The sequence below is a fragment of the Hyperolius riggenbachi genome, chromosome 3, assembly GCF_040937935.1.
Source record: "Hyperolius riggenbachi isolate aHypRig1 chromosome 3, aHypRig1.pri, whole genome shotgun sequence".
NCBI classification, from domain to species: domain Eukaryota; kingdom Metazoa; phylum Chordata; class Amphibia; order Anura; family Hyperoliidae; genus Hyperolius; species Hyperolius riggenbachi.
In genome coordinates, this window is record NC_090648.1 from 381476590 (window position 1) to 381490447 (window position 13858).

At 42.3% G+C, this 13858-nt stretch overlaps 1 protein-coding gene across 1 annotated transcript in view; it reads left to right on the forward strand.

Moving 5' to 3' along the window:
• The window catches only part of LOC137564048 (zinc finger CCCH-type antiviral protein 1-like), a 164545-nt gene that overhangs the window by 107269 nt on the left and 43418 nt on the right, over positions 1 to 13858 (forward strand). The gene's annotated exons all lie outside the window — the stretch shown is intronic.

Below are 13858 nucleotides of genomic sequence, written 5' to 3' on the forward strand. Positions count from 1 at the left end.
GGATTATTATTATTATATTATTATTATATATTTTAGATTCATTACACATAACTGAAGTAGTTCAAGACTTTTATTGTTTTAATATTGATGATTTTGGCATACAGCTCATGAAAACCCCAAATTCCTATCTCAAAAAAATTAGCATATCATGAAAAGGTTCTCTAAACAAGCTATTAACCTAATCATCTGAATCAACTAATTAACTCTAAACACCTGCAAAAGATTCCTGAGGCTTTTAAAAACTCCCAGCCTGGTTCATTACTCAAAACCGCAATCATGGGTAAGACTGCCGACCTGACTGCTGTCCAGAAGGCCATCATTGACATCCTCAAGCAAGAGGGTAAGACACAGAAAGAAATTTCTGAACAATTAGGCTGCTCCCAGAGCTGTATCAAGGCACCGCAGTGGGAAGTCTGTGGGAAGGAAAAAGTGTGGCAGAAAACGCTGCACGAGAAGAGGTGACCGGACACTGAGGAAGATTGTGGAGAAGGACCGATTCCAGACCTTGGGGGACCTGCGGAAGCAGTGGACTGAGTCTGGAGTAGAAACATCCAGAGCCACCGTGTACAGGCGTGTGCAGGAAATGTGCTACAGGTGCCGCATTCCCCAGGTCAAGCCACTTTTGAACCAGAAACAGCGGCAGAAGCGCCTGACCTGGGCTACAGAGAAGCAGCACTGGACTGTTGCTCAGTGGTCCAAAGTACTTTTTTTCGGGTAAAAGCAACTTTTGCATGTCATTCGGAAATCAAGGTGCCAGAGTCTGGAGGAAGACTGGGGAGAGGGAAATGCCAAAATGCCTGAAGTCCAGTGTCAAGTACCCACAGTCAGTGATGGTCTGGGGTGCCATGCCAGCTGCTGGTGTTGGTCCACTGTGTTTTATCAAGGGCAGGGTCAATGCAGCTAGCTAGCAGGAGATTTTGGAGCACTTCATGCTTCCATCTGCTGAAAAGCTTTATGGAGATGAAGATTTCATTTTTCAGCACGACCTGGCACCTGCTCACAGTGCCAAAACCACTGGTAAATGGTTTACTGGCCATGGTATTACTGTGCTCAATTGGCCTGCCAACTCTCCTGACCTGAACCCCATAGAGAATCTGAGGGATATTGTGAAGAGAAAGTTGAGAGATGCAAGACCCAACACTCTGGATGAGCTTAAGGCCGCTATTGAAGCATCCTGGGCCTCCATAACACCTGAGCAGTGCCACAGGCTGATTGCCTCCATGCCACGCCGCATTGAAGCAGTCATTTCTGCAAAAGGATTCCCGACCAAGTATTGAGTGCACAACTGAACTGAACATAATTATTTGAAGGTTGACTTTTTTTTGTTTTAAAAACACTTTTCTTTTATTGGTCGGATGAAATATGCTAATTTTTTTAGATAGGAATTTTGGGTTTTCATGAGCTGTATGCCAAAATCATCAATATTAAAACAATAAAAGGCTTGAACTACTTCAGAAAATAATGAACTTTATCACAATATGCTAATTTTTTGAGAAGGGCCTGTATATGTCCACAAGACCTGCAAGTATATGCATGGTACTTGTACATGCACAAAGAAGATGGGCTTTTACTTGGTTTTGTTGTAGAGGAGCATGGTAGGAGGTCTCTGTGCGTGGTATTCTGAACCTGCACTCTTTTCTTTATCTCAATCTCGCTGCCAGCTAGAACCATATAAACACTCATCATAGTCCACAATGCTGTTATTCTGCTTGGTAACTCATGGTAATGCAATGTAAACAAACTAGGAGTTGCCAATTACAGTGGTAAAATTGTGGGTGCATATTATCTTCTGTCGTAGCTGTTAATTCATTGTTTTTATGCTAAACATACATTCATTTGATTTGATTTGATTTGATTTGTTTGAAGAGACCCAATCATGAATAGGCATTTTTAAAATTCAGTGATAAACTGAAGTTCCACTCTGGTATTAATCTAACAGAAGTGGTGTAGCAATAGATGATGCAGTTTGTTATCTCACTGGGGCCTCTGGACCAGAGGGACCTACCAGGGGCTTTCATTCAGCTGCTTCTCATTAGTGCTATGCTGCTAATGATAACCTATATATGTGCTTTGAATAGTGGTTATCATCAAGCTGTTCTTCTTCCCCTTCTTAAGGGTCCCATACACCTAATGATTTTCCCGCCGATATACAGCAGATTCGATCACTGCGATCAAATCTGCTGTGAAATCGTTGCGCAAACGTTGACTGGATGATTGATTTCCGACCGAAATCGATCGTTCCCGTCGATGCCCGTTGTTCCTGTCCGTGCGGAAGATTTTGCTCGATCGCCGGCGGGTCGGGAGTGCGTCGATAGCGCCGTTTGAATGCCTGACGACCGACGCAATACAGCGGCAATACATTACCTGTTCCACTGGCGCGTGTCCCCGCTGTCAACGCTGCTGTCCCGGCAGAAAGTTTTAACAGTAGAGCGCCCTCTATTGTTTAAACTTCCCCGAACAGGAAGTTCAGTGAAGCTGGTGCCGAGCGTGGAGAAGAAGACAGCGGAGACCGGGGGACTCACACCGGCCGGATCAGGTAATGTACGCGGGCAGGCGGCGGCGGCAGCTCCACAGATTGTTTATATCGGTTTCATGCTGAAATCGATTCACAATCTGTTTGCAGTAAAGGCAGCCATACGATCCCTCTCTGATCAGATTCGATCAGAGAGGGATCTATCTGTTGGGCGATCTGATGGCAAATCGAACAAGTGTATGGCCACCTTTACACCTCTCTGATACTGTGGCTGTCCTTGACTGGTTTTGGTGTTCTATATTATGCAACGGTTTTGTATAAAGTTCTTAAGAGGCCCAATATAAAACTTGTATTGGGCCCATAGCTCCTAAAACTTTCTACTTGCACGTTTTCTTACCTGAAACATTTCAGCCCTGTTATGGCTGAAATTACCTTGCAAACTTTGTGGGTTTTTTTCTTCTGCTTTTCTCTTGCTTAAAACTGGCCTACACAGTGGTGTAGCAATAGAGAATGCAGAGGTAACGACTGCACCAGGGCCCCTGGACCAGAGGGGCCCAGTAGGGTCCCTCCTTCAACCGCCTTATTTGCTCTTTATCGGTGCTAAACTGGTAAAGTTCTCCTCTATATGTGCTTTGATTAATTGTAACCATTATTAGACTGTTCTCCTACCCAGCTTTGTGTGTTTGCCTTCTTAGAACAGAAGGCACTTGCGATAATTCAGCTTTAAGTGAACATCTGTGGTTACCCACAATGCCCCGCTACTGAATTTGCAAATTATCACTTTATGCCTCTGAAGCCAGGCTTGCATCCAGAACCATGTACTGAGGAGGACCAAAAGTTCGAAACAGGCTGTCTACATGTGGGGTTGATGTGGCTCTGTAAAATGTAAAGCTATAGGCTGGCTACACCAGCGGTTCTGGTTGCAAGCCTGGCTTCTGGGGCATAAAGCGATAATTTGCATATTCAGTAGCAGTGCATTTTGGGTAACCAGAGATGTTTACTTAAAGCTAAATTATTGCAAGTACTTTCTGTTTTAAGAAGGCAAATCAAACCAGGAAATCAAACCATTGCTTTTTAGTAGGAGGGCTTTCAAGTCTCTTTTAGTCCCCTTATACTTTCCTAGTGGTTTTGGTTCACCCCGAGCTGCTTGGTTACTCTCCTACCCAGCATACACCTCTCTGACACTGCAGCTGTCTTTGGCAGGCTTTGGTGCTCCATATCAATTGTTATGTATACTGTGCTTGAGGGGGTTCAATGTAAAACTCACACAGGAGCCCAGAGCTCTCAAGCTACGCTGCTGCTTGCCTATGTTAATGTTAAGGTGCCCATACAACTAGCAATGTATGGGCAGATTAAACAAGAGACAGATCACTCTCTGATCTGAAAGAGTTCTGTTGGCTGCCCATTCACTGCAGGTCGATTCCCGATCAATTTCAGCATGAAATGTTTTAGGACTAGGCTCAGTGATGCCATATCACCGTCTCCTCCCAAAATGTTATATGTGTCCCTGGTGCATTACAATACTCTATCTGTATGTTGTCCACCAAGTGTCCGCTGTACTTGCACATTGGTGGCTTACTTGGCTGCCGCCTTTATAGCACATGGGACACAAACACCCCACGTGGTATATGCCAGTAGTCACGTAGGACCCGAATGCGAAAGTATGGCTAGTGTGTGGTGTGACAGGTAAAGTATTTTAATGCATGGGAATGGGGTGGGCACATATAACATTTAGGAGGGGCAGCTGCTGGGGTTCCAATGCATTTGTCGCTCGCAATGTTGCACGCCGGTATCGCCACACACCTGATTGAACACGTTGGTCTGAGATTTCCCAGCATGTCCATTCGATACATTGGACCAATATCGGCACAAAATCAGTCGAATCATCGATCAAGCATGCTTATTGTGGCATCGACTGGCATCATCTGATTCCATAATTATTGAATCGAATGGTCGATCGCCTGCCAAATCGCTAGATGTATGGCTACCTTTAGATCAGGTATTGACTGGTGATATATTGAACAGGGCAGCCGAGAAGGGCAGAGAAGGAGGGTGAAATGCAGTGGCATGTGAGCAATGTTTTTATAGCTTTGTATTGCATCAAGCAATAGTTAAAATTAGCAATGATGTGACTATATTTGACTAGATAATTTTAGACTAAATTTGTAATTATATCTTGTCCAATATCTACTAGTGTTAAGCCCCATCTACATGATAAAATTCTTTGTGCTTTTCGATTACGATTCTATTTACGTTCCGATTAAATCAGACATGTCTGATCGGGATTCGATTCAATTCGATTTGCCATTGTTTTGCAATGGCAAATCGAATTGAATCTAATCGAAACCCGATCGGACATGTCGGATTTAATCGAATCGCACAAAGAATCGTATCGTGTAGATTGGGCTTTAGATTGTTGACTAGGTAAGCGATGAAGATTATACTGATCATTTATCTGATCTACTACAGACTGGGAAGCTTGCTTTTATAAATATACAAATAACCGTTCATGGCAGAGTCTCTTTAAATCAATATTTGCTTACATAAATTGGAAGAATGGTTCTTTGTTTTCTTCCAGAATGCCAGACTTCTTTGTCTAGTCACCACAGAGGTGTGAAGCACAAAACATGGCTTAAGAATCGGTCATTTTCTAGCCCCAAGAGGGTCGAGGCTGGATCTGGGATCACCTTTGTTCTAGAAACCTCTGAGCTAATTCGAAAGACTGTAAAAAGGATTAATTAATTAACTGGTTTCCCCAAACGAGTGCAGGAGAACCACCAAGACCTTTAATGGAATATAGGATCATATGTATACTAATTATTGAGGAGATTTACAGTGACAAATGCAATGTAATGCCTTGGAGGAACTTGTATGTGTACAGAATTACTGATCATTCATAAAACTGGACCAGATTTCTCCTCGCTTATTTGTGTTTGTGGCAGCTTTATAAAATATTAATGCAAATTTAGCTAAATAAATGGGATATTTAACTGATACTAGACTGTGTTTAATTGTTAAGAGTCTACTTAAAAGGAACCTGTAGTAAGAGGAATAGGGAAGGAGCCATTCACATAATACACAGCGTTTCCACAGAACATTCACATAATATGCAGCGTTTCCACAAAACATTCACATAACGCGCAGCGTTTCCACAGGACATTCACATAATACGCAACGTTTCCACAGAATATTCACATAATGCGCAGCGTTTCCACAGAACATTCACATAATATACAGCGTTTCCATAGAACATTCACATAATACGCAACGTTTCCACAGAATATTCACATAATGCTCAGCGTTTCCACAGAATATTCACACAATGTGCAGCGTTTCCATAGAACATTCACATAATACGCAACGTTTCCACAGAATATTCACATAATGCTCAGCGTTTCCACAGAACATTCACATAATATGCAGCGTTTCCACAAAACATTCACATAATGCGCAGCGTTTCCACAGAACATTCACATATTGCGCAGCTTTTTCACAGAACATTCACATAATGCGCAGCGTTTCCACAGAACATTCACATATTGAGCAGCTTTTTCACAGAACATTCACATAATGCGCAACGTTTCCACAGAATATTCACATAATGCGCAGCGTTTCCACAGAACATTCACATAATGCGCAGCGTTTCCACAGAACATTCACATAATATGCAGCGTTTCCACAGAACATTCACATAATACGCAGCGTTTCCACAGAACATGCACATAATATGCAGTGTTTCCACAGAATATTCACATAATGCTCAGCGTTTCCACAGAACATTCACATAATGCAGCAGCGGTTCCCCAGAAAATTCACATAATGCGCAGCATTTCCACAGAAAATTCACATAATACGCAACGTTTCCACAGAATATTCACATGATGCGCAGCGTTTCCACAGAACATTCACATAATACGCAGAGTTTCCACAGAACATTCACATAATGCAGCAGCGGTTCCCCAGAAAATTCACATAATGCACAGCATTTCCACAGAACATTCATATAATGCGCAGCGTTTCCACAGAACATTCATATAATGCGCAGCGTTTCCACAGAACATTCATATAATGCGCAGCATTTCCACAGAACATTCATATAATGCGCAGCGTTTCCACAGAACATTCATATAATGCGCAGCATTTCCACAGAACATTCATATAATGCGCAGCGTTTCCACAGAACATTCACATAATATGCAGCGTTTCCACAGAACATTCACATAATGTGCAGCATTTCCACAGAACATTCACATAATGCACAGCATTTCCACAGAACATTCATATAATGCGCAGCGTTTCCACAGAACATTCACATAATGCGCAGCGTTTCCACAGAACATTCACATAATGCACAGCATTTCCACAGAACAACATTCATATAATGCGCAGCGTTTCCACAGAACATTCACATAATATGCAGCGTTTCCACAGAACATTCACATAATGTGCAGCATTTCCACAGAACATTCACATAATGCACAGCATTTCCACAGAACATTCATATAATGCGCAGCGTTTCCACAGAACATTCACATAATGTGCAGCGTTTCCACAGAACATTCACATAATGCACAGCATTTCCACAGAACATTCATATAATGCGCAGCGTTTCCACAGAACATTCACATAATGCTCAGCGTTTCCACAGAACATTCACATATTGTGCAGCGTTTCCACAGAACATTCACATAATGCGCAGCGTTTCCACAGAACATTCATATAATGCGCAGCGTTTCCACAGAACATTCACATAATGCGCAGCATTTCCACAGAAAATTCACATAATACGCAACGTTTCCACAGAATATTCACATGATGCGCAGCGTTTCCACAGAACATTCACATAATATGCAGCGTTTCCACAGAACATTCACATAATGCAGCAGCGGTTCCCCAGAAAATTCACATAATGCGCAGCATTTCCACAGAAAATTCACATAATACGCAACGTTTCCACAGAATATTCACATGATGCGCAGCGTTTCCACAGAACATTCACATAATACGCAGAGTTTCCACAGAACATTCACATAATGCAGCAGCGGTTCCCCAGAAAATTCACATAATGCACAGCATTTCCACAGAACATTCATATAATGCGCAGCGTTTCCACAGAACATTCATATAATGCGCAGCGTTTCCACAGAACATTCATATAATGCGCAGCTTTTCCACAGAACATTCATATAATGCGCAGCATTTCCACAGAACATTCATATAATGCGCAGCATTTCCACAGAACATTCATATAATGCGCAGCGTTTCCACAGAACATTCACATAATATGCAGCGTTTCCACAGAACATTCACATAATGTGCAGCATTTCCACAGAACATTCACATAATGCACAGCATTTCCACAGAACATTCATATAATGCGCAGCGTTTCCACAGAACATTCACATAATGCGCAGCGTTTCCACAGAACATTCACATAATGCACAGCATTTCCACAGAACAACATTCATATAATGCGCAGCGTTTCCACAGAACATTCACATAATATGCAGCGTTTCCACAGAACATTCACATAATGTGCAGCATTTCCACAGAACATTCACATAATGCACAGCATTTCCACAGAACATTCATATAATGCGCAGCGTTTCCACAGAACATTCACATAATGTGCAGCGTTTCCACAGAACATTCACATAATGCACAGCATTTCCACAGAACATTCATATAATGCGCAGCGTTTCCACAGAACATTCACATAATGCTCAGCGTTTCCACAGAACATTCACATATTGTGCAGCGTTTCCACAGAACATTCACATAATGCGCAGCGTTTCCACAGAACATTCATATAATGCGCAGCGTTTCCACAGAACATTCACATAATGCGCAGCATTTCCACAGAAAATTCACATAATACGCAACGTTTCCACAGAATATTCACATGATGCGCAGCGTTTCCACAGAACATTCACATAATATGCAGCGTTTCCACAGAACATTCACATAATACGCAGAGTTTCCACAGAACATTCACATAATGCAGCAGCGGTTCCCCAGAAAATTCACATAATGCACAGCATTTCCACAGAACATTCATATAATGCGCAGCGTTTCCACAGAACATTCATATAATGCGCAGCGTTTCCACAGAACATTCATATAATGCGCAGCATTTCCACAGAACATTCATATAATGCGCAGCGTTTCCACAGAACATTCATATAATGCGCAGCATTTCCACAGAACATTCATATAATGCGCAGCGTTTCCACAGAACATTCACATAATATGCAGCGTTTCCACAGAACATTCACATAATGTGCAGCATTTCCACAGAACATTCACATAATGCGCAGCATTTCCACAGAACATTCATATAATGCGCAGCGTTTCCACAGAACATTCACATAATGCGCAGCGTTTCCACAGAACATTCACATAATGCACAGCATTTCCACAGAACAACATTCATATAATGCGCAGCGTTTCCACAGAACATTCACATAATATGCAGCGTTTCCACAGAACATTCACATAATGTGCAGCATTTCCACAGAACATTCACATAATGCACAGCATTTCCACAGAACATTGATATAATGCGCAGCGTTTCCACAGAACATTCACATAATGTGCAGCGTTTCCACAGAACATTCACATAATGCACAGCATTTCCACAGAACATTCATATAATGCGCAGCGTTTCCACAGAACATTCACATAATGCTCAGCGTTTCCACAGAACATTCACATATTGTGCAGCGTTTCCACAGAACATTCACATAATGCGCAGCGTTTCCACAGAACATTCATATAATGCGCAGCGTTTACACAGAACATTCACATAATATGCAGCGTTTCCACAGAACATTCACATAATGTGCAGCGTTTCCACAGAACATTCACATAATGCACAGCATTTCCACAGAACATTCATATAATGCGCAGCGTTTCCACAGAACATTCACATAATGCACAGCATTTCCACAGAACATTCACATAATACGCAACGTTTCCACAGAATATTCACATGATGCGCAGCGTTTCCACAGAACATTCACATAATATGCAGTGTTTCCACAGAACATTCACATAATACGCAGAGTTTCCACAGAACATTCACATAATGCAGCAGCGGTTCCCCAGAAAATTCACATAATGCACAGCATTTCCACAGAACATTCATATAATGCGCAGCGTTTCCACAGAACATTCATATAATGCGCAGCGTTTCCACAGAACATTCATATAATGCGCAGCATTTCCACAGAACATTCATATAATGCGCAGCGTTTCCACAGAACATTCATATAATGCGCAGCATTTCCACAGAACATTCATATAATGCGCAGCGTTTCCACAGAACATTCACATAATATGCAGCGTTTCCACAGAACATTCACATAATGTGCAGCATTTCCACAGAACATTCACATAATGCACAGCATTTCCACAGAACATTCATATAATGCGCAGCGTTTCCACAGAACATTCACATAAAGCGCAGCATTTCCACAGAACATTCACATAATGCACAGCATTTCCACAGAACAACATTCATATAATGCGCAGCGTTTCCACAGAACATTCACATAATATGCAGCGTTTCCACAGAACATTCACATAATGTGCAGCATTTCCACAGAACATTCACATAATGCACAGCATTTCCACAGAACATTCATATAATGCGCAGCGTTTCCACAGAACATTCACATAATGTGCAGCGTTTCCACAGAACATTCACATAATGCGCAGCGTTTCCACAGAACATTCATATAATGCGCAGCGTTTCCACAGAACATTCACATAATATGCAGCGTTTCCACAGAACATTCACATAATGTGCAGCGTTTCCACAGAACATTCACATAATGCACAGCATTTCCACAGAACATTCATATAATGCGCAGCGTTTCCACAGAACATTCACATAATGCACAGCATTTCCACAGAACATTCATATAATGCGCAGCATTTCCACAGAACATTCACATAATGTGCAGCGTTTCCACAGAACATTCACATAATACGCAGCGTTTCCACAGAGCATTCACATATGTGCAGTGTTTCCACAGAACATTCACATAATGCGCAGCGTTTCCACAGAACATTCACATAATGCGCAGTGTTTCCACAGAACATTCACATAATGCACAGCGTTTCCACAGAACATTCACATAATGTGGAGCGTTTCCACACAAAATTCACATAATGCGCAGCATTTCCACAGAACATTCATATAATACGCAGCGTTTCCACAGAATATTCACACAATGCGCAGCGTTTCCACAGAACATTCACATAATGCAGCAGCGTTTCCACAGAACATTCACGTAATATGCAGCGTTTCCACAGAGCATTCACATAATGCGCAGCGTTTCCACAGAACATTCACATAATGCGCAGCGTTTCCACACAACATTCACATAATGTGCAGCGTTTCCACAGAACATTCACATAATATGCAGCGTTTCCATAGAATTTTCACATAATGCGCAGCGTTTCCACAGAATTTTCACATAATAGGCAACATTTCCCCAGAAAATACACATAATGCACAGCATTTACATTTAAAATTCAAATCATGTTACAGCGTTTCCCCAGAAAATAAATATAAAGGGGCAGGGTTTCAACCAAAATGAACAATTAGCAGCATTTTACCCCTAAAAAATATATATTATGCAGAGTTTCCTAGTGTTGCAGTTCAGCTGAAAAGAAAAGTAATCTACTCACCTGGCAGAAGACGCCTCTTTCAGCCTCCAGCATCGCTCTTCAATCGATCTTCCAGCTGCAAATCTCCCACGCCATCAAGGCAGAGCAGGGCTACAGGTAAATGGCGGCCAGAGCCCAGTACTGGAGACACAACTAGTCTCTAGTGCAGGGCTCCGGACGCCATTTTCCCATAGGCCTTCTGCCGAAATACAGACACCTGCAGTTCACCAGCCTGGAACAGGGGAGCTGCAGCTGGTTAAAGGGGCACTATGGCGAAAAATTTTAAAATTTAAAGTATGTGCAAACATAGACAAATAAGAAGTACGTTTTTTCCAGAGTAAAATGAGCCATAAATTACTTTTCTCCTGTGTTGCTGTCACTTACTGTAGTTAGTAGAAATCTGACAGAAGCGACAGGTTTTGGACTAGTCCAACTCTTCATAGGGGATTCTCAGCAAGGCTTTTATTCTCTATAAAGATATTCCCTAAAAAGGATTTAAACAATGATGCTGACCAGCTTCCCCGCTCGCTACACAGTTTTTTGGCAGTTGGACAGAGCAAGTACTTTTGAAAATAAATAAATATCTATGAAGAAATGGACTAGTCCAAACCCGCTCACTTCTGTCAGATTTCTACTAACTACTTTAAGTGACAGCAACATAGGAGAAAAGTAATTTATGGCTCATTTTACTCTGGAAAAAACCGTACTTCTTATTTGTTTATGTTTGCACATATTTTAAATGTAAAAAATTGTCGCCATAGTGCCCCTTTAACTGGCATGGTATCTGTTGGACGCTGCAAGCCAGTTCACGTCCTGGGGGACAAACAATCCGGCCCTGCATCGGTGGGCCGGATGAAATGGCCAGGCGGGCAGGGTGCCACCTGTTGGCCGTAGTTTGCCCACCCCTTCCTTAGAGCATAAATGTAGTTATTTACATGAGAACAGTTATCTCTGCCCGCCCGAAAGTGCACCAAAAAACTCAGACCCCATAGGTAGGATATCTAGATACAGTGGTCTAGTGCCCCTCCAATCCACACTGGCATTTGTAAACAGTAGTGCTTTCATCTTCTGTCTACCCCTAAAAAGGTAGGATGTAGACAAGGGAAAAGCACAATAGTATTTCATGACAGTAAATTTGGATGCTCCTCCCCATTGTCAGGATCCTTCCTTGCCCTATGACACTATAAAACACACAGCATGCAGAAAGAAAGCAATCATCTTTTCCTGTGTGCTTGCTCTTTGATTTTTGGTGCAATTTCAAAGTTCCACTGAATGGGGCTGAATGGCATTGCCCCATAAAAGCAACATGCACAGCATTTACTGATTAGAGACTCGGATTTCACTTGTAGGAATGCCACTGCAAATTATGTTACAGCATTGGTGTCCTTGCGATCAGCAAACTGCATGTATTTTGGTAATCGAATCAAAACTTATTTAGCGTGAAAGGACCCTTATTGATTTCTCTAATTCTCCTTTTTAAAGCAAACCTGTGAGGTTTACAATACAAAGTTTTAGATACTTGCCTCGGGAGAAGGCCCTGGGTCTTCCAGAGGCTTTGCCCGTTCTCCTCCACCAGGCAATGCCAGCACCGAGACCCTGGAAGAGCACAGTTGCGCAGCTGCACTGTACCTGAACAGTGATACAGACCCACTCAGGTTTTCAGCAGAAAAGTTAAGCACTGACATCTTCTGCTGCACTTTACAGAGTATGTAGTAATGTCAATGGCTGTCCTCAGAGGAACTCAAAATATAATCCCTACCATAGTCAAATGCTATTGTCCTACCATATTAATACAGTAAAACCTGCATTATCCGGCACCAACGAGGACTGGTTGATGCCTTATACGTGTAATTTCTGGTTGCTTGAGAGTCCATGTTAAAAATAGGCCTAGATAAAAAACAGTACTGTACACTGTATTACCATAAACTCTGTTAATGGTGAAATACAGTTATTAAAAAACAATTAGGACAAATACAGACTTAAAGAGAACCCGAGGCGGGGTTCTTACATCGCAATCCCCATACAGAGGCTGGGTCTGCCTATAGAGCCCAGCCTCTGTTGTTATGTAGCTTCCTCCAAAGCACCCCCTGCGCGCTGTGAGACCCCATTAATCACAGCCGCGCTGTCGACACGCAGCGTGTTGCAGTGCGCTGTGTTTACCTCACTAATTCCAGTCTCGACGCTCCCCTGCCTCCTGCATTGCTCTGGTCCCCGACCACGTCCCTTCCCTCGCCGCTGATTGGAGGGAAGGGACGCGGGCGGGGACTGGAGCGATTTAGAAGGCGGGGGAGCAGCCGAGACTGACATTAGTGAGGTAGACACAGCCGCATAGCTCGGCTGTGTTTTATGGGGTCTCGCAGCGCGCAGGGGGGGCTTTGGAGGAAGCTACATAGCAACAGAGGCTGGGCTCTATAGGCAGACCCAGCCTCTGTATGGGGATTGCGATGTAAGAACCCCGCCTCGGGTTCTCTTTAAAGAGACACTGAAGCGGAAAAATAATATATGATATAATGAATTGGTTGTTTAGTACAGATAATTACTAGACTATTAGTAGCAAAGAAAATATTTTCATATTTTTATTTTCATTTATATCGTTTTTTTTTATAACATTGCATCATTCTCTAATATTTGCAGTTTACACTACTCCACATTCTAAATGATTTTACAGAGCAGCCTACTGAACTTTTGAACCCTTCTCTACAGAGTAAT